This window comes from Acomys minous (genome assembly GCF_964271855.1).
Source record: "Acomys minous genome assembly, chromosome: 2".
In the NCBI taxonomy this organism is placed as follows: Eukaryota; Metazoa; Chordata; class Mammalia; order Rodentia; family Muridae; genus Acomys; species Acomys minous.
Genome location: NC_140484.1, coordinates 33,320,054 through 33,341,432, shown reverse-complemented (window position 1 = coordinate 33,341,432; position 21,379 = coordinate 33,320,054).

Below are 21,379 nucleotides of genomic sequence, written 5' to 3'. Positions count from 1 at the left end.
CTCAATTGATATAGTAATATGCCATTAGGAGTCCTTCCTTTAGCAGAAAAATAGTATGGTTTTCTCCTAGGCCCGTGACCTACCTAGTCTCAGGTTTTTGACAACAGTAGCAGTATCAGGTATGAGTTATAATTCATGGAGTGAGCCTTAAATCTAATACAAAAAGTGGTTGGTTACTGCAATAGCATTTGTGCCACTTTTACATCCGTGTATCGTGTACGCAGGTTGCTGTGAAAGGTTGCTGGATTTGTAGCGGGGTGATATTGATGATAACCTTCCTCCTCCAATATTGTGCCGAGTACCTTCCAGTACCATGGACACTAGTCAATAGGGGTGAGGCTTCTAATTGAGCACCAGCTTGTTAGGAATTTTCTTGAGTAATGGTTCATGTGGGTGTTGCCGTCCCTGGGCAAGCCACGAGGAGCAATCCAGTAAGCAAGAGTCCTCCACGGTTTCTGCTTCAATTTCGGCCTCCAGATTTCCTGTCTGGAATTCCTGCCCTGACTTCCTTCAATGGTGGCGGACTATGGTGTGGAACCCGACGCTGAAGTAAAAGCTTTCCTCCCCAAGTCTCTTTTAGTCATGTATTGTATACAACAATAGAAACCCTAAATAATACAGAAATTGTACCAGGCAGTGGGATATTGCTGTGACAGACTTGATCTCGTGTTTTGGGAAGATTATGGAAAGACTTTGGAACTCTGCACCAGAAAAGTCATTGAGTGTTCTGAGCTTTGTGAGATGTTGTGGGAACATGGAGGGTGATGCCGAGAGCAATTTGAACAGACTGCGGAGGCCTGGTTTGTGACGTTTCAGAGGAAAGCAAAGACTATGCAAGGGCCATTTGTGTGATATCATGTGTTAAGAATCTGTGGCATCCAGTCAGCTAGATCTCAAGACTTGGCTGTTATTAACAAGAGACCACTGGAGCAAAACCTTTGCTCTCTTAGGATAATTGATACAGATTACCTGAAGTTGAGATATTAGTGGTGATTAAGATGAGGCAAGCACTGTTGAGGTGAAATCTTTTGGGAAGTGTTTCTTCAGAGTCAGCACACGGAATCTATGGCCCAGAGGGGGCAAAGCTTAGTAATATGTAAGAGTTTCTCAGGAAGTACATGAAGAAGTTATGGAGAGAGCTGCTGAGGCTTGGCACTCTGAGAGGCCAGGAGAGGCTATTGGTGCCAGTGCGGCTTCAGTCCTCGGATGTCTAGGAAAGCAGGCTGAGAAAGCCATGAGGATCAAGGCAATAAGCAGCATCCCTCCACGGCTTCTGATCTAGTTGTGGCCTCCAGGTACCAACTTGAGTCCCCATCTTGACTTCCTTAGAGGATGAACTGTGATGTGGAAGTGTAAGCTGAAATAAACTTTTTCCTCTCCAAATTGTTTTTGGTTGTGTTTTGTCACAGCAACAGAAACCATAAATAAGACAGTTGGCCTATGCTTGAATTATGCCTAATCTACATAGCCTCTCTCATGAGTGTAGTAAAGCGTTGGTTTCCTAAAACATCATAAGTGCTAAATAACTATGGTATCAGATAAAAATCAAGGTAGTTAATTAATTAAAAAGGGGATAGACATTTAGGAATGTATCATCTGCCTGCCATAGCAAGTATATTAGGCCTTATGATATTTATAACTTTACTTCCTCTCTAGCCATGAGAATAGTGTACTTTCTAACCTGTACTGAAACTGAGGTTAAGCAGGTGACACGAGTTTTTCTGCCCTTGGCTTTGGGCTTGGTCATACGACTTGGTTTGGCCAATGTAATGCTTGCAGAGATAACATAAAGCCAGTTGGATTAACTGTCTCACCTTTCTGCTGTCACTCAAAAAAAAAAAAAACATAAGCCAGGTAAACTACCTGCCCAAAAGAATGAGAGGCATGTGCAGTGGACCTCAGCTGTATCTCCAGTGTGGAGGGCAGCATGGGCAGGAAGTCCTGTCCTTTCTGTCAGCCCGCCCCCAGCTGGCCTACGAACTTCTGAGCAACACTGAACCAAGCTGTACTAAGCTGACAGCTCTGAGTGTTTTCATACACAGCATTAATGTGACAAGGATTGGGTAGAGAACAACTAATTCAATCCAAAGTGCATTATTTTCTTCCATGACAGCGTGACATTCCTCTGTCCCTATATTCTCTTCGGCTGTAATCTAGTCTGGGACTCGGCTGAAAATGAAAGCTGTGGCATTATTCTCCACTTTCAATCTTGAAGAAAGATCTGATATAGCCGGCAGCTGCTTTTAGAGGTCCTTCAAGAGGGCTATCATCCCTGCCCCCACCACCACCACCACCATCCGCATCCCCACCACCCCTCTCTGTGTGATCTGGTCAGCCTCCCTCGGCGGAATCACAGCCACGGCTGCCAAACCCTGCCGAAAGCTTGCAGGATTGAAATGGCTGCACCTCAAACTGTCATGCGATTTCTGTATCATAGGAATTTTGGAAACAGATGGTGAGCACAGAAGACAGTGACGGTTGTACCCCGCAGATGGGGCAAAGGGGGATGAGCGAGCAAGGAGGTGAGAAGCAAGTAGCTCCTGGAGAAGCTCTGGAAGAAAAAAAAGAACTGCCAAGAGTTTGCCTTCTGTCTAAAAATGCTCCCACAGGTTGCATGAAGATGAGGGAGCGAAGCACCTGACAGGCAAGGGGGGGGGGGTGGAAAGGAAGAGGCAAAAGGGCTGTTTTGCTACAAAAGAAAGGAGGAGTCTAATGTTTAAGCAGGTTTGCTGCTGCTGTTGTTGTTGTTGTTGTTCACACCAAAAAAAAAAAAACGAAAACAAAAAACAAGATTCATCAGTTCACCTGAGTTTGACCTTTGGGTGGATGGTGTCTTTGCTTGAGGATATAGGTAGTGTGGCAGTTGAAGACAGAGCTCATAGCCATGTTCCGCATTAAATTAAATGACTCAGGATACCCCACCTTCAGTGCCACCAGCACTCTGCTCCCCGGAAACCTTACCTTCTGGGAAGGGGGCTGGTTTCTGTGGATGTCTCAGATGGATGCTCTCCTAATTCTATCATGAAATGTATTTCCCCTAGAGCTGGTATTTATCGCTGCATTCTGGCACAGCTCCCGAAAGGCTGCATCTGCACCATGGAGCTGGGGTTACGTGTAGTTCATTAATATGCAAGAGGGGCCGTGAAATCATTCCTGCTTCCGACAGGAGCTCGTCCATGCCTTGCTGGGATGCTTGTTTCTGAAGTGGCCTGGCACACTGACTTTCCTTGTCTTCGTTTAATCAGTTTCCTCTTGTCATTCTATAAGGAGTTTAAAAAAGAAAGAGAAGAAAGAAAGAAAAGAAAGCCGCTTTAGGTGCTGTCTTTCTCTTTTTCTCCTCTCTCTCTCTCTCTCTCTCTCTCTCTCTCTCTCTCTCTCTCTCTCTCCCCCCCCTCCCTCTCTCTGCATCCCCACCCCCTCCATGAACACATCAAAGTAAGAAGTGGCATGCCATGCCCTGGAGCTCTTAGCAACATGCTTTTAGGTTTGGAAAATTTCATTTTCTACCTTACGATGATTGCATGAAGAAAGATGAAATGTTCGCTTTGAGGTTTATTTGAGAAAGAGATGTAATAAATGTTGTGGCTTCCCACTGAATGGAACAAATCCATCCTGGCCATATGAGGATATTAAAAATTACATATGTGTGTGCATGGACATGGCCTATGTGGCTTAGGTGGCATTTGCGGTTCCCAGATGCTGAGAAGAGAGACCTGTGGTGGCTTCTTTCAAAAAAAAAAAATGCTGAATAAAGTTTTTCATTTTATCCAGCCTTGAATGCATTTGATTCCAAACGAAAATGAGTTCCCACCCTGTCTGAGGCAACAGCAATCTCCTTTAAAGCACTTCCCCATCCCCACAAACACATTCATGTGCATGTGTGCATGCGCATGCACACACGCTCACACACAGACACACACACACATACAGACACACACACACACACACACACACACACAGACACACACACACACACACACACACACACACACACACACGGGGTGGGGGTCATGGGAGATTCACACAGACCATCCCATCATACAGGGTCCCCTGAAACTCACAAGCATGCCAGCCTGTTGAAGATTTAACCCAATGTTTCTTTTCCAGCAAATTCACTCCTTAAAATAATGCAACCAAGCAGAGGACTTTTGTGCTTCCTTCTGGCTAGGAAGATTTTGTTATTGTTCCTGTTTTTGTTTTTTGCCTGGGGAACTTCTGTCTTGGCTAGGAGCTAAATGGAAAATGACCAGCTCACCTAGCACAGGAAATAGAGCCAGCAAGATAGTGAAATAGTCTCATGACTCCAGCCCTGTGTGTATCCTTTAGAGAGAAAGAATGCCAGGAAAGAAATCAAATATTCTGCAAGTAAACCATTTTCCCACACGCGATAACATGAAATCTCGGGCTGCATTCAGATCCCTGACATCACCTGTACCATTCTTTGTTCGGCCCACATCTGGACTGCGCAGGTTGTAAGAAGTAGGAGTTTCCAAAACTTTGCCCATCACCTCCACTCTGACTGGATGCCCTCCCCAAAAAGTCCCTCCTCCAGGTCAGTCCCTCAGCCTCTTGTGAGGATGCTGGCCATTGAGTTTGGGGCGGAGCTCTGAGATCTTGTGTGTGTGTGTGTGTGTGTGTGTGTGTGTGTGTGTGTGTGTGTGTGTGTTGGCTGCAGACAGGGAGGGAGTGTTTGGTCCTTTTTCACAAATAACCTCAAACTCCAGTTTTTCAGTGATGTGCAGTCTTTGTTTATGCCTCCTCTTTGGGCAAGAAGAAGCGGCTTTGGTCAAATGCTTAACTGTGTCTTCTTACATGGACTCCCTGCTTTATCCTTCTCAGATACGTAGTTAAAGGGAAGGGCCTGCCTCTAAACATTTTTACACATTTAACATTTTTGACATTTTTGCCTAGAGCTCTGACACTCCCTCTGCCTATTATGATCCTCTCCATGTTAGGTTAAAGAAAGCAGAGATGCAGAGGTCGCTGCACCTATAAAATCACCTCACATTCTGGGGAGACAGGCTGATCCTCAAACCCAGGGATTCCATCTGATACCTGAGCCTGGGCTGTCAACCACCAAGCTAAGGGACCTCCTACTGGTAAGAGGTTCCTGGGGCACTGTGGTTTTCAGTTGCCCTGGCGTGCATGAGGTACTGTGATTTGTGTTCACAGGTTAATTTCTTCTGTACACAGTGAGGTCTTAGAATAGCAGTATTTGATACCCTCAGAAGTGCTGAGTGAATTTTTTTAAAAAAGCAGATTATCCACAGTATGTCAAAACATTCAAGGGATGGTAAATGATGAGTGAAATTCAAGGGAGAAAATAATTAAGCCTAAGGTATGTCAAAAGAGCAGTATGTATGCAGCATTGGACTCAACTGAAATGGGGGGGGGATAAATGGCATTTTATGCTGTTCTGATACCATATCAACACATTCTGTCACTGTTTGGGAGGAAAGGAATGGCAAAGAGGTCAGACACCAAGCTGCCACATGTTGGTGTTCCTAATCGAATAGAAGGGGCTGCAGGACAGATATTGAAAAACTGTGCCCATGTTTGCTACTCACTAGTTACCTAATTTGGGACAAGGGTCGATTTTTGTTGTTGTTATTGTTTTACACTCTCTGGCCTTTAGGTACTTAGTCCATGTTGGGAGAAAACTATGTTAAAAGATCTCTGTAACATGGAAGGAAAGTGGGTGTCATGTTACAATCATTTTACACATATAGGAATACAAATAGCTGTTATTATCGCCAAAACTGTGCGTCATTAAGGACCTTCACAAGCCAAGCATTATAGTTCTATTGCTGTCCAGTAAGACGTTATAATCCCCACTTCATGAAGGCAGAGACTCTGGGTCAAAGAAACTACATAATGTGCTCAAGTTCACAGAGCTAGTAAGGGAATAATGGGCTGGGACAGAAATCCAGGTCATTCTGTCTCTGCAGTCCACACTCAGGAGCAAGAGACACCCAGTGTCACTTTACATTCCTTAGCATTAATGTCCCTCCTAGGAAGTTGTATCATTGTGACTCAAAAAGCCCCCAGTGACTGCCTGATCCCACAAGCACCTCTGGCCTGCCCAGTTGTGAGAGGCACTGCAGAGAAGTTTTCCAAAGCCCTCTCTGCACCAGAAAGAACCATTTAGCAACGCTGGGTCCACAGCACTTCCATAGCAGCAGCTGTTGCTGTTGCTGTTGCAACACCAGCAACACACAGAGTCAGGACGAATGACCTGTTCCCTAGAAACCAGCCCTCTCTGCTCCTCTCTCTGCAGACCTTGAAGCAAAACCTCCTTGTTAATTCAGGGGGGTGTATCATGTGACTTTGTTGTGTCAGCCTGTCACTAGCCCCTTCACTCAGTGCTTATTTGAAAGAAAACAAAAACCAAACAAAAGAGACTTCTGTCTGGATGTCATCAAATTCTTTTTCTTCAGTGTCTCTATCAACTCCCTTCCAAATTTAAAAATGTGCTTCCTTTATTATATCTAAGACATCAATAGATGGTCAATGCAAAGCATACAAGCTTCTAAATGGATCATTCTTTGGGTGTGATCGTTTTTGCTGAACACCTTTAGTAAAGTCTTTAAGGTCTACTAATATAACCAAAGTCTTACAAATAATTAAATTTCCTACTGTTATGAATGTGTGCATCTAAGTAAGCCCCCCTCCCTAGACAGCATTGGGATGGAATGGAGCTAGACCATGACTGGAAAGCATGAGCAAGGACTATTCACAGGTGGCAGGTGCTCAGACGCAGCCTGATGGTTGCTGTAGCTACACTCAGAGATGGCACCAGAAGCAGAGAGAGAGATGGGGGGGGGAGAAATACACAGCGTGTTCCCTCCCTCACACCCTCCAACCACTTACCAGAGCCTACTGTCAATCAATCAATAATCAATCAATCAATCAATCAATCAATCAAGACTGAGGAAGCCCAAGCCCAGGGAGCATAGTTGGTAGGGGTCATCGATCTGAAATAGAAAACAAGGTCAGTTGGCAAGATAAGGGACCATAGTCAAGAGCAAATGGAAGATGACTGGACCTGAATTCATCTCTCAAAAGCTAGTTAAGACTTTTCTTGCTAACTGATCCCTGTCTAGGTGAAGATACCACTGAGTCTGTTTCATGATTACACAGACTAGCTGCACATGTCATGTGACCTACATCACCACCCCCGACAGTAGTATTTTGAAGGAAAAACCAGCAGGTAGTTTGCTCTCTGCAAGGAAAACACTAGTGGTGTATTTTTGAACCTAAGCCACACCATGGCTTTGCCGTCTCCTCCATCCTTCTGCCATGAGCTCTGTGATGGCCCACGTTAGATAATGTGACTGCGTGACTTACTTTCCTGCTGTGACATTGCATTCGCTGTACTTTTCTACTGAGCCACAGTGGAACCCACTGTAAATGTAGAGGTGCCTGGCTGGAAAAGATGCCTAGAGTTTGAAGGAAAAATAATGGGTATGTTATTTGAAATCAACATGTTGCTTAGAAAATAACCTTATCCTGTTTCCCAACTTTTCAGATACCTGCTACTCATAGGGAACAGAAAGATGACCCTCAACGTTACAGTGAATTCAAAGCAATTAATGCCTCAAAACAGAATCTTTGTGTTCACCAAATGAGCCCCCAGCTTTGACATGAGTACATCCTAATGGCACTTGTAGATTCCCAGAAGTGATCTTTAAAAAGAAAAGAAAATTCTCCAGCCATGCCACTCCCTTGCTTAAAACCCTCTGGCTGACTCTCTGTTGTATCTCAGCTCCCCAGCTTCCCAGAAGATTAAAAAAAAAAAAAAAAAAGACTGTTGCCCAGCATCCAATCTAATCCCCATTTATCTGTCCAGCTATATTTGTGCCCAATGCACAATAAATTGCAGGAACTTGACTTCTTACTATTATCAGTAATTGCCTTTGCATAGTTTCATGCCATCCAATTGTCTTTTCCTACATGCCAAAAAGCGTCCTTTCAACCCACTCTTCCATCTTCCTATTGGCAAAACCTTCCTGTTCTTTCCAGTAAGTCCCAGATCTCAAGTCTCCTCCTCTGTGAAGCCTTCCTCAGTGGGGGCCTGACTGTGTTGCTGACCATCTCACAAGTCCCTCCCAGGAGCACCGCATGCCTCTGCCTTCTCACCTGACGATGGAGCTTCTATAACAGTGCTGCCTTCCTCGCTACCTACAAAGCATATGGGATGAAGGCCAGGATGAAGTTCCAGGTTGCCGTAAAATATCTGCCGCACAACTGAATGGATGAAAGAAGGAGTGAACGGACAAAGAGTTTCCCTCTGCCTTCACATGGTACTCTGAAGTCAGGAGATTCTCTGAAATCTGTGAGGAATTCCAGCCCAGCATGGGAGCACGCACCTGTCACGGCAGTGGTCTGGAGAATAAGGCTGTCCTGGACTTGCTCTGTAGACCAGGCTGGCCTCGAACTCACAGAGATCCGCCTGCTTCTGCCACCTAAGCACTGGGATTACTAGGTGTACGCCACCATGCCTGGCCTTAGAGAAGATCTCTTAATGGACCCAGCGCTCACTAATTCTACAAAAGTGGCCAGCCGGCAAGACTCGGAAGTCTGCCTGCCTCTGCCTCCCCAGGCCTAGGATCACAGGAGCATTGACTAGATTTCCACATCGTGCATCCCTGAGAATCTTAACTTAGCTCGTTAGGCATGAGTGACAAGCACTTCACTGACTGTGACCACCCCTTCAGTACCTGACACCTGCTAATTAAAAAAAAAAAAACGGAGCATTAAAGGCTACACAAAAATTAGATTCTCACGTACTTCTGAAGGCATTGCAAGCCACAGCCACCTCTTGGGAAACCAATAAGGAGATCTAGAGCAGGAGGCACAGCATTTATGCTGCTTTGACAAAGTAGCAATACTAAAAACGGTTTGTGGTACAACAAGATGAGATGGCACAGAAAAGCAGGGGAAGAGTTTTCAGCCATTAAACATCCCAACTACACAGCCTGCATGGAAATGTGGGAAGAACATATTAAAAGGATCTCATAGAAAGCAGAATAGTGTGTGTGTGTGTGTGTGTGTGTGTGTGTGTGTGTGTGTGTTGGTAGCAACTTAAAAAAACTTATTCTAGACAACAAGTATTTTTTTAAAGTGGTGATAAGAAACTTATAGAAGAATAAGTTGGGGGGTGCTTGCCTACTTGGAGGGTGACAGAGACAGACAGAGTGCTAACGGGCAATGGCATGGGCTTTTGAGATCTCAAAGCCCACCCCTAGTGACACACCCTCCCCCAACAAGGCCACGCCTCCTAATGTTTCCCATACTGTTCCATCAACCAGGAACCACGAATACAAACATCAGCCTACAAAGGCCATAAACCATCACAGACTCCAAAACTCAAACAGCAAGGCTACAGGTGGCTACAATGTTCCTAGTTCAACCTGAAAGCTTTTGGGCCCAGGGGTTTCAGAAATATGGCCTTACCTGCAATTATCCTCAGAGCAAGAGGAGCCTTTGAAGCAGGGAAGATCATAAGATCTGTGCCTACAGCTCTAGTCACTAAAAACAGAGCCTCACTTCCCAGTATTCTCACAACCAAAAATGTCCCCACATTCCCAAATGTCCTTTAGGGTGGGAGGACATGTCTTCCATTAATGACATATTAAGCCATTGATACTTATCCACCCATAAATATTTATCAGGCTCCTTCCCTTTGCCAGGCACTTTGCTGGCACAAGAGATGTTTTGTGGGGAGGACTGACATTTAAAGTGTTATAAAATGTGGCAAATGCTACACCAGTCCAATGCGCTGTGAGCACGGAGGGGAAAAGCATCCTCTGTCTACAGAGTGTCCAGGCCAACCTTGGTGACCTGTCATCAGAAAGTGACTCCAAGGAGAGTTACAACATTGCCTCTGAGGATGCCCATTATTGTCACGCCCCCACATCTTCAGTGTGCTCTCACTTAAATCCCTTGGCCCTCTGTGAAAGTGAAGTTGATTCTATAAGCGATCGATGCCACACTGGTATAGTGTACCCATCCTTCCTACCTCACAGAGCTGTTTCTTGGGAAAACCCCGTGGTGTTCTTTGACTTTGAGAAATGTAGCAGAGTTTCGCATTTGGGTCTAATCTGTGCTCTGAGCTTGGGGATCAGCCATGCCTCAAGACATGGTGGGGGCAGGCTTTCTACTAGCTCTATTTTTTAACTTGGTTTCTCTGGATTCTCATCTCAGCCCTGTGGAGAGAAAGATTGTTTGCAGAGGCCAAGGAGTCTGTTGTCACTGGGCTCTGTGAGACAGAAAGGCTCTGGTACCCAGGTAACAAACCCTACATTTTAGATACTGAAGAAGAAAGGATGGGGCAGGAAATATTCCTTCTACCTCTGCCACTTTTTGTTTCCTGATCTGTTCTGTTCTCTAAAGCACGGACAGGATCCTCACTCGCAGCAGTAAAGTGAGGAGAGGGCCACCGCTGAATGGTTTCAGGGTAGAAAACCTTATCCACATGGCTTGCAACAAAAGTAAAAGAGGCAGCCAGGTGTGGTGGCTCATGCCTTTAATCCCAGCACTCAGGAGGCAGAGGCAGGTGGATCGCTTTGAGTTCGAGGCCAGCCTGGTCTACAAAGTGGGTCCAGGACAGCCAGGGCTGCACAGAGAAATCCTGTCTTGAAAAACGAAAAAAAGAAAAAAAAAAAAGTAAAAGAGGCAAATACTTAATAAAAATGGGCGAGGGAACTCCTGATGCCTGAGATTTTACATTGGTTGGTGATATGGACACCTGAAATATGATTTTTATTCCTGGTAATGTGACCTCATTTATACCAACAAACCAGGAGTTTTATTCACCACAATAAGACAATGTCAGTATGGCATTAGTAGAAACTGCACTGTCTGGAGGCCAGCTCCCAGCATGCATTGCCTCGCCCTCCAACCTCAAGGCTTGTGATTGGCTGTGACAGGAAGGCATTAGCACAGAATCCCACTGCCATGGAAACCTGAGTTTGGGATGGCCTGGCTCTCAGTGGACAAAGACAGGAGAGAGCATTTTCCTCAAAACTGCTTTATTTTTAGAATAGCACAGAGTTTATTTTGCTGAATGCTCTGGAACCTGGAAATGTGACCATATTTGATGCTTTCCATTTCTGCAAGGTTCATGAGCCCAGCGAGTCTGACGCAGCCACATCCATTGTATCCTCGAGGAGTGGGCGTGGAACCTTCACTTCCGGGGCCCTCCCAGCTTGGAGGAGCAAAGCTTCATGTCCCGGGACTGGTGGGTGACTGATAAACTTCCAGTTTTCCCTCATAGCAATGTGCCTTTCCTATGAGACCCAATATGGTAACAATAACATATCCGATCTCACGTACACTTCACACAATGCAACCTTGGCCCTGTATCCCTGGAGTGATGGGTGTGCGTCTATCCCTTTGAGACTGTGTGGAACTCTGTGATGACCTTACACAGAAAGTATGAAGCACAGAAGTGACAGCCAGTGACTTTTAAGCCTGGGGCATGAAGCATCATGCTATTCTATCTTAGTGCCTTTGAACACTAGGTCTGAGGATCTTGTTCTAATGTCTCCCGCCATGGAAAAAGAGGCTCCCAGATGAGCCTCCTGACAGGCACTGGCCACCAGCGACCCTCTGAATGGGGAGTCCTACGGGGCTCCTTGGGTCTTTTTCTGCTGCCCACAGGCCACAGTGTCTATCCTATGATCTAGAAGGTCCACTGTGCTCAGTCTCATTATTTTTCTATTATAAAGAATGGTTAGTTGCTTTCCAAGCCTACTGTCTCTACTTCAGAAATTCTGAGCAATTGTTCCAACACATACACACACACACACACACACACACACACACACACACACACACACACACAGGGTTTTAGGACTGTGCCATGATTTTGGTGTGAATATTCTGGGTGAGTGGCTTTCTAAATTATTAAAGCCCTAAAATGGGCCTTTTCTCTAAGCACACTGTAGCCCAGGAGGACAAAATGGTCCCCCCTGTGGCCTGATGGGTTCCACTGCAGGGAGATGGACAGGAGCTGGGGGGCTGAGTGAGCGAGCATCCCAAGGTCCTGTTCCATCCTCATTTAATGTGGTCATCAGGAAGATGTGCCTTGTCTTGGGCTCGTTAAAAAGAGAGGCCTCTTCTCAGTGATCTCTTCCATTTTAAGTTTGGGAAGCTGAGAAACCAGCACCAGCTGCTGTTACACTAATTTCACTTATTCTCACCTCATTTCAAAACACGTTATCCTCCAGGCTGCATTCCCACCAGCCATTTTCTCCTGCAACCTGTAGGCTTCCCGCAGAGGGAGGACAATGGGCAAGTTAAGTGAGAGAGATGATTTACAAGGCTTTCTTCTTTTTCTGCTCTAATTTACAGGAAAATCATCCTTGCATGGGAAGACAAGCCAAAGCCACACATCACCGAAAGAAGGATTCGGAGTGATGGAAAAGAAAATGGAAAAATGGGATAGAGTTTATATTCGTAATACCAAATAGATCTGAGAGTCATTTCTCACTCATGCCTCAGATATTAGTATAAATGCCCTTTCGTAACTGAAAAAAAAAAATCTTTTGCCTTTAGTTCAAGACAATACTTTCTTTTTATTCTTTTGCAAAAAAAAAAAAAAAATTAGTTCGTATCTGTTTCAGCAAGGATTATGTTCTGCTACATAAAATAGAAAATCCGAAAGAGAAGAAAAAAACCCCTCTGGTGAGAGGTTTAAAGCCACATTGGGTTTATTCTTTCATGTAAAAGACACCCAGAAATGAGCAGTAGGGGCAGGGAGGGCAGCGTTACAAAGACCAGGGACCAGGACAGCTCACATCTCTGTTTTACCATTCCTAACACATATCCTCCACCCTCCGCGTTGGCTGCTGATGGCTCCAGCATCTTGACTGGGGTCCTGGCAACCAGAAGAGGAAAGGCAAAGAAAAGCCCAGAGTGTCCGGCTGAGGCAGTGTCCCTGAAGAATGCCTCTGAATCCCTACACAAAATTCTGCTAATACCTGCATAGCCAGTACCTGGTCACCTGATGGATCCCTCATTGCCGAGGAAGCTAGACAAATTAGCATCTGCTAAGGTTTAAACATGGCCTGAGTGGGTCCAGCTGTCAAAGGCCCATCCCCTGTGGGGTTGGGTTGAGGGTGGTGGCAATTTAAGACAGCGGGTCTCAACCTTTCTAATGCTGCAGCCCTTGTATCTTATGTCTTGGTGACCCTTAGCCATAGAATTATGTCGTTGCTACTTCATAACTGTAATTTTACTGCTGTTGTGAATTGTAATGTAAATATCTGATACACGGGATATATGATATAAGAGCCCAAAGGCGCCACGACCCTGAGGTTAAGAACCACTGATTTAAGAGGTGTAACTCCGGCCTTCTGGAGAGATGAGAGTCAGTCTTCCTGTGAGTGGGTTATATTGGGATTAGTTCAGAGATGAGGCTGTTTATCAAGCAAGCCTGGACACTAGCCAGTCTTCTGCTTGTTGTCATGTGGTTGTCCTCTCTTCTCCTCCCTTCCCTCTTCCTTCGCATCACTTACATGTGCTTCCACCACATGGAAACTTTAAGTGAGGTGAAAAAGGGGATATTGGGGCCATCTTTGAAGGGGATATTGGGGCCCCAGCCGTTCCTCGCTCCCTCTGCTTCCCAGTTACTTACAGTGAAGAACTTTGCTTTGTACTTGTTCCATAGGCCCAAAGGCGATGGAGCCAGCCCACCCCAAAGGCGACGGAGCCAGCCCACCCCAAAGGCGACGGAGCCAGCCCACCCCAAAGGCGACGGAGCCAGCGCACCACAGTGGAACCTCTGAAACGCTGAGCCACAGCAACTCTTTTCTTACGTTATCTATCACAGGTGTTTTGTCACAGCAATGCAAAACTAACACAGTCTGGCACAATATCGTTAACACCTGATGGCTCATGCATAATACGTACGTATTTTATACAAAGAAATTATTTCTTGTGTGAGTGAGTGTGTATGTGTGTGTGTGTGTGTGTGGTGGGTGCTGGAAAATATGATGTGCCAGTATTATGGATAATTGTATATGTCTACTCAGCAGAGACATAGAATGCCTAAATAGTTTGTGTATCCACAGGCTATTGCTCTATGGCATCAGTATCTCCATTGAGCTAGGGAAAGTTGACTTCCTTCCTATGTATAAGCATGCCCCACTGGAGGCATAAAGAGAAGAAGAAAGAGCCTCTCTCCAAGGTGGTCCTGATCTTTGGCCCTTAGACTTGGACTTGGGCTAGAAACACGCTAGCAGCTCTCCTGGCTTTCCAACGTGTCACCTTTGCATCTGGGGACATCCAATCCTTAGTAACTGTTCCAGCCAGTCAATTCCCTGTGACAAATTCCTTTCCAAAACTTCTTTCCATCTCCCTAGATGCTGATGGGTTCTTTTCCTCTAGGAAAGCTAAAGTTTGAAAGAAACATTTTTGGTGCGCTGAGCATCTTCTAAGGCCCGACCCAGTGACAAGACAGGGTTGGAGATGAGAGACAGATCCCCATTTCTGATCTAACTTGGAGACTATTAAGGGAGAGAAGAAGAAACAACCCAAGACACCAGCCTGTAGCAGGGCTACCTCAGAAGGATGCAGAGAGCTCTAGAGGCACAGGGAGGAGTCCTGACTCAGCTGCAGGCGAGGGCAGTTTAATAAGCTTTCTCAAAGGAGAGGCGGTGAGCAGTAGGGATGTGGAGACAGGCTTGAAGGGATTTTGTTCTCCCTGCTTTTGTTGAAGAGGCTTGTGTGTGTGTATGTGTGTTTTAAAGCTGAAAATAAAGTGCCAATAGGAGAGACATCATCAAAACTACTAGAGGAAGGGAGGGGGTTGGTAAAAAAAACAGAAGGCAGGAAGAGGAGCTTGAAGCCCATGGCAAGAGTTCATGAAGCCTTTGTTCAGAGTAAGGATACATACCCTGGGGCAAAGATACCATAGCTCACAGGCCCCTGCCAGGCTCCTCGGTTCACCAATCCTAGATGCCAAGCATGGGAAAGCAGGCTCAAAAAAAAAAAAAAATGAGAGCTAACCTTCCTAAGGAACAAGGATGCTGGGTATGGTACCAGAGTCCCTGCACTATGTTCTACAGGCATCTGATATTGACCTTAAAAATCTCTCCAGCTGGTGGGAATGCAAACTAGTACAACCACTTTGGAAATCTATCTGGTGCTATCTCAGAAAAATGGGAATAGGGCTTCCTCAGGACCCAGCTATTCCACTCCTTGGAATATACCCAGAAGATGCTCCAGCACACAGCAAGAAAATTTGCTCAACCATGTTCATAGCAGCCCTATTCATAATAGCCAGAACATGGAAACAGCCTAAGTGTCCCTCAGTAGAAGAATGGATAAAGAAACTGTGGTATATATACACTATGGAATACTATTCAGCTATTAAAAACAAGGAATTCCCAAAATTTGTGGATAAATGGATTGAGCTAGAAATGATCATAATGAGTGAGTTAACTCAGAAGCAGAAAGACTCAAATGGTATATATTCACTTATATCTGCATATTAGCCCAACGGGCATGTCCCACGAAAGCCTTCACTTACCAGGAAACAGAGACAGAGGAGAGGACATTCTAGTGGGACTCTAGATGTGAGATTCATGAGAGAAAGGCAAAGTAGAAGGACCCAGAGGGTCCTAGGAGCCTACAAGTAGAACATTATGATAGGCAGATTTGGGCACAGGAGTCCCACTCAAACTAGGCACCAGACAAGGACAATACAGGCGGTAAACCTTAAACCCCTACCCAGATCTAGACAATGGACAGAACACTCTCCACAGGAAAGTGGAGAGTGGGATATTACGTTCTCACACACTCTGGTGCCTCACCTCTGACCATGTCCCCTGGATGGGGAGACCTGATGGCACTCAGAGGAAGGACAGCAGGTTACCAAGAAGAGACTTGATACCCTATGATCATATAGAGGGGGAGGTAATCCCCCTCAGGAACTGTCATAGGGGAGGGGAATAAGGGGAAAATGGGAGGGAGGGAAGAATGGGAGGATACAAGGGATGGGATAACCATTGAGATGTAATAAGAATAAATTAATAAAAAAAAAAAAAGAAATAAGTTCTAGCTGCTTGTAATCCACTAAGCTACATTACTCTGTACTGAATATGACATGAGTATACATATTATGGTTTTCTTCTTAAGTCCTTCTCAAAATAGCAGTTTCACCTGCTATTAGTGTCACCTCTGGTTTAATTAGAATGACCAGTGTAACTTCTTTTTCACAGACATGACCCAATAATGCACTATAGAAACACCAAGTCCAATAATCATTCTGGACATATATATATATGAGGACCTTATCTATCCCTCAACTACTTACTAAACAAGTTCCATCTGAGAGGCTTCTGCCTAGGTTGTAGCTGATAGTGCCCAAAGGCAGGATGGTGTAAAAACTTTTTATTAAAAAAGATTTATTAAAAAAAAAAATCTCTCCAGGCAGCAGGGCCCAGCTGAGACCTACATGGACTCGTCGTCGTCCTCCTCCTCCTCCTCCTCCTCCTCCTCCTCCTCCTCCTCCTCTTCCTCCTCACTATTTCCTATAACATCCCACATCCACAGTTCATTTTTCACCCTTCCCTCACACAGCTCACTGCTTCTGATGTCTCACAGAGCCAGAGGTCTGTGTGTGAGCCTGTCTTGTCACCTCTGTGTTGAGTGAGACAATCCTTTCTAGTCCCAAGATCCTGAGCACAGCCACCTGGGACCTTCACCTCCCAGATGGGACACCCATGGATGCAGATGTGCTGTGTATTAGGATGCCTCAAAGCACACTTAGAGGATCCTGCTAGCTGTTGGCCAGTCCCTCATTCTGCATTCTGCATCAGGCACTATATAAGACATAGAAGGTAAGAAAGGCCATGAAGGGCCTGAACATGTTCAAAGGAGACATTTCTGGCCTAGGATCTTTGATTGGTATGGTTTATAATAAATGCAGTAAGAACACCATTTATCTCCAATTCTCCAGTAAGATTATTAACTTTTTCTTTCAAAGATAAACTTGATTGCATTACTTATTTATACTATGTACATTGCATTAGATGTAAAAAAAAATGCATTGAAGTAAAAATATCATATACAATTTTTTCTTTAATTAGTACTTTTTATCCACTGCTAATAAGGCATAGATTATTCGAAAGGAAGCAGGTTTTTTGGTAATGTCTGTTTCCCATTGTACAACCTGTCAGACCATCTAGAAATACCAGGTTTGCTCACCTACATTGACCCTCATTTTTGTACCAGAGCTTGAGGGTTTTGTGTTGGGACCCATGACATATCAGGAGAAGCAGAATGTTGGATACAGGGAACTGTATGTGTTTAAGTCTAAAATCTGACTACAAATATGGCTTTTGCAAGCCAGAAGGGCAGGGAAGGATACACAATTAAAAAGCAATTGTCACTGTAGGGATGATGAATAAATGTGCCATATGGTTATCACTATGCTATTACTATGCTAAACACTTTATGGTGTTACCACATTCAGTTTTGACAACAACCCTCTGAAATACTTATTATTTTCTCCATTTTACAGATGAACAAACTGAGACTTAGATGAACTAAAGTGTGCAAGAATAAATAAACAAGCTAAAGGCTAACCCTATGGGCTTGAATGTAATAACTCCCTCTTAGCCATCACCTCAAACTGCCTCCATATAGAGCCCTAATTCTAGGCCTTGAAATTTCACCGGTAGACAGAGACATATGCTCAACCATGTTCATAGCTGCCTTATTTATAATAGCCAGAATGTGGAAACAGTCTGAGTGTCCCTCAGTAGAATGGATAAAGAAACTGTGGTACATTTACACTATGGAATACTATTCAGCTATTAAAAACAAGGAATTCCTGAAATTTGTGGACATATGGCTTGAACTAGAAATTATCATAATGAGTGAGTTCACCCAGAAGCAAAAAGAGACAAATGGTATATATTCACTTATATCAAGACACTAGCCCAAGGGATATGTCCCATGAAAAACTTTACTTACCAGGCAAGTGGGTCAGAGGGGAGGACATCCTATTGGGACTTTAGGTGAGAGAAGCATGGGAGAATAGGGAAATAAAAGGATCCAGAGGGTCCTGGAAACCTACAAGAAGAACATTATGATGGGCAGATCTGGCTCCTGGGGTCCTTCCTGCTCAAACTATGGCACCAGCCAAGGAAAATATAGGCAGTAAACTTTGAACCCCTACCCAGACCTAGCTGATGGACAGGACATTCTCCACCGTTGAGTAGTGAGTGAAGGCTGACTTTCATACAAACTCTGGAGCCCCATTTTTGACCATGTCCCCTTGATGGGGAGGCCTGGTGGTACTCAGAGAAAGGATAACAGGTCACCAAGAAGAGACTTGATACCCTATGAGCATATATAGGGGGAGGAGGTCCCCCTCAGTCACAGACATAGGGGAGGGGAGTAGAGGGAAAGTGGGAGGGAGGGAGGAATGGGAGGGTACAGGGATGGGCTAACAATTGAGATGTAATATGAATAAATTAATTTAAATAAATAAATAATAAAAGAAATTTCACTGGTAGAGGAGGGACATATCCAAATTAATACAAAGACACTAGTTTTAAGGACATGTCCCACATTCCAAGAAAGCCAGAACCATTCAACTATTTAGTCTCAATCTTATAGTTTTCCCCTATGGATCTATTTTTTGTTGTTGCTGCTGCTGCTGCCGCTGCTGCTGCTGCTGTCATTTTCTTTACTCTTTAAATTTTGAAAACTTTATAATAAGTGACTAGTAACTGAACATATTACAGCCCTCTCTTGTAGTTATTCTTCTAGCTGGAAAGCATGCAGGTCTATCACCCCACCCCCACCCCACCCCGTCCGCTCTTGCTCTTTGAAGGACACGGCTATCCATTAGTGGGCTAATAGCAGGGACCATGATGCGCCACTTAATTTATGCTTTCCTACAGAAACTTTTGAAGTGGGTACACCAAGTACAATGGCTTGTTCCTTACCCTTTACACATGGCATCTCATCCAGTGCCCCCATGGGAAGATGAGGCTCAGAGACTGAAAGAAGGGGTGCAAAGCAGAAGTCATCAGTAATGCAGAGAGGAGCTGACTACAGGGTTCACCCAGGTTGTGTTATCTACAGTGTTGTCACGGTTTCCCCCTAAATCAATATGAGGGCAGGGAAAGCTGAGTACTCATGGTGTGATCACAGCATGACCTGGCTGGATAGTCTTTCAAGGGACTTAAGCAGTTTTAGAATAAGGTAACAGATTGTGTGGGCTTCACTTTGGTTGCATATCTCCTCCCAACCTTCCAATCTCCAGCAGGGCCTTCTCTGGTCTTTCCTTGGTTTTCTTGGATATGTGTGAATTAGGAGCAGAAGAATGAAGTAAGCGTAACCTCAAGCAGTGTGCAACTTAACCTCACACAGTGGCTCTGTACCTTCCTGGAACCCTTCACCCCTGCTTTAGCTAGATCCTTTCCATTCAAGCCATGTCAGAGAGCCTGACTCTGCATAAAACACATCCAGACTTAGGCTCTCATTCACTGCCTCAGAAACAGTGATTCTTCTCTCAAAGCCCAGAAAAATTGTTAACCTCTGTGGTGGTGGTCAACGTGATCGGATCTGGGACCAAGTAATAAATGTGCCTCTGAGTGAGTCTTTGACTTTATTTCCTGAAAGGATTAACGTAGGTCGGAAGACCCTCCCCCCGAATAGACCACGCCTTCCAACAGCAGCTGAGACATAGAGAGATCTAAGGGACCGCCTCCAGTGTTTTGCCTGCCCACCACTCCCTGCAGGTGGGGTATATTGACTCTTCTGCTTCCACTGCCATGCTTTGCTGAAAGTGGAAGGCAGATTCTTCAGCCTTCCAGTATGGACTGAAGACAGAAGTTCTCCAGGAATTCTCCAGACCATCAGCACCAGATTAGGACTGCTGGACCATCCAGCCTCAAGGACTGAACTCCTGTATTCTCAGCCTCTCGCACAGGCATGCCGCCATTTTGGACTACCTATCTGGTATCATGTAAGCCAATTGAGAACTCTCCTTCTAATATGCTTTCTGTTTGATCTGTTCCTATAAAGAACTCTAACTAGTATAACTCCTGCAAAGGTACTCCAGCTTCTATCCATAAACAATGTTTATTCAATTTCTTGTGTATGACTACTCAAGCATAATTCTACATTTACAGTTTTCTTCCTTCTACAGTGACTGGCTTTGCAAGAACAGCAGCCACTCCATTCATTTAGTACCTGCCACCTAGCTGCATGTGTCTAGTAAACACATCCGCTCCCCTCAATGTGCATTGTGTTACTGCTTTTCAGCTGAATGTGTCAACCACACAGCAGGGCATTTATCAAACTGCTTTGTGTATAGTAACAGTCACAACAACCCGGTCAGGTGAGTTCATCATCGTCCTCACACTACAAATGAGGAAGAAAACTGGACTCAGGTGAAAGGGCTTCCCGAGGCATAGGAGGTAAGTAGAAAAAGCAAAGCCAAAGCCTGTGCTCTTGGCAAGTCTGCTGCCGTCATCCTTGTTTGTTAGTTAAATATGTGTTAAATGGTGAACAAACTAGAGATTCTCCCAGTGTTCGAGGTTAGCTACTTTGGGGCCTATAGGAAAATGAAGGAGCTTAGGGGAAAGCAACAGTAGGGCAGCCTAGACTTCAAATTCCAGCACATGCAAAAACTGTGTTCACTGTCTTCCTCCATGAAAGTACAGCCATCCCGTCACAGTTTGCCCTGCCTCTCACAGAGGTTTGGAAAGCAGTGGCATGCCTGTCTATGCCATAATTTGTGATGGCCACTGTTCTTACCAACCATCCATTTGAAGGACATGGGTGAATTTTATAAGAGGCACAGTGAGCTGTGGAACCTCTGGACAGATTTCATTTCTTCCTGGCTGTTTTGTTTCCTTCCTGGTTGTTTTAAAGGTAGTAGTTAAGGTAAGCAGAAATGAAGTCTGGCATTCCCAAGGAGACGCGCAAGTAGGAAACCCCAGGAATTTACTTGTTTCTTTCACAAGCTGAGCTCAAAGATGGTGGCCGTTCTCTCATTTATTAATCATAGAATAGGAAGTCAAGGTGTGGCAGTGTGTGTGTCTGTGTTCTGTCACTCAGGAGGCCGAGGCAGAAGGACTGTGAGTTGTAAGGCCATCCTAGAACAAGACCCTATCTCAAAAAGTCAAAAGGGTATAGGGAGATGATAGGTAGATAGATAGATAGATAGATAGATAGATAGATAGATAGATAAATAGGTGATAGGTGATGGATGATAGATAGATGGTAGATGGTAGATAGGTATGATATGATATCAATGGTACAATAAGATTAATCAAGACTTTGTCTCTGAATTGCTTGTGCAGCTGAACTGTGAGCCACTGCGAAGTAGAACTGAGGATGTGACAGT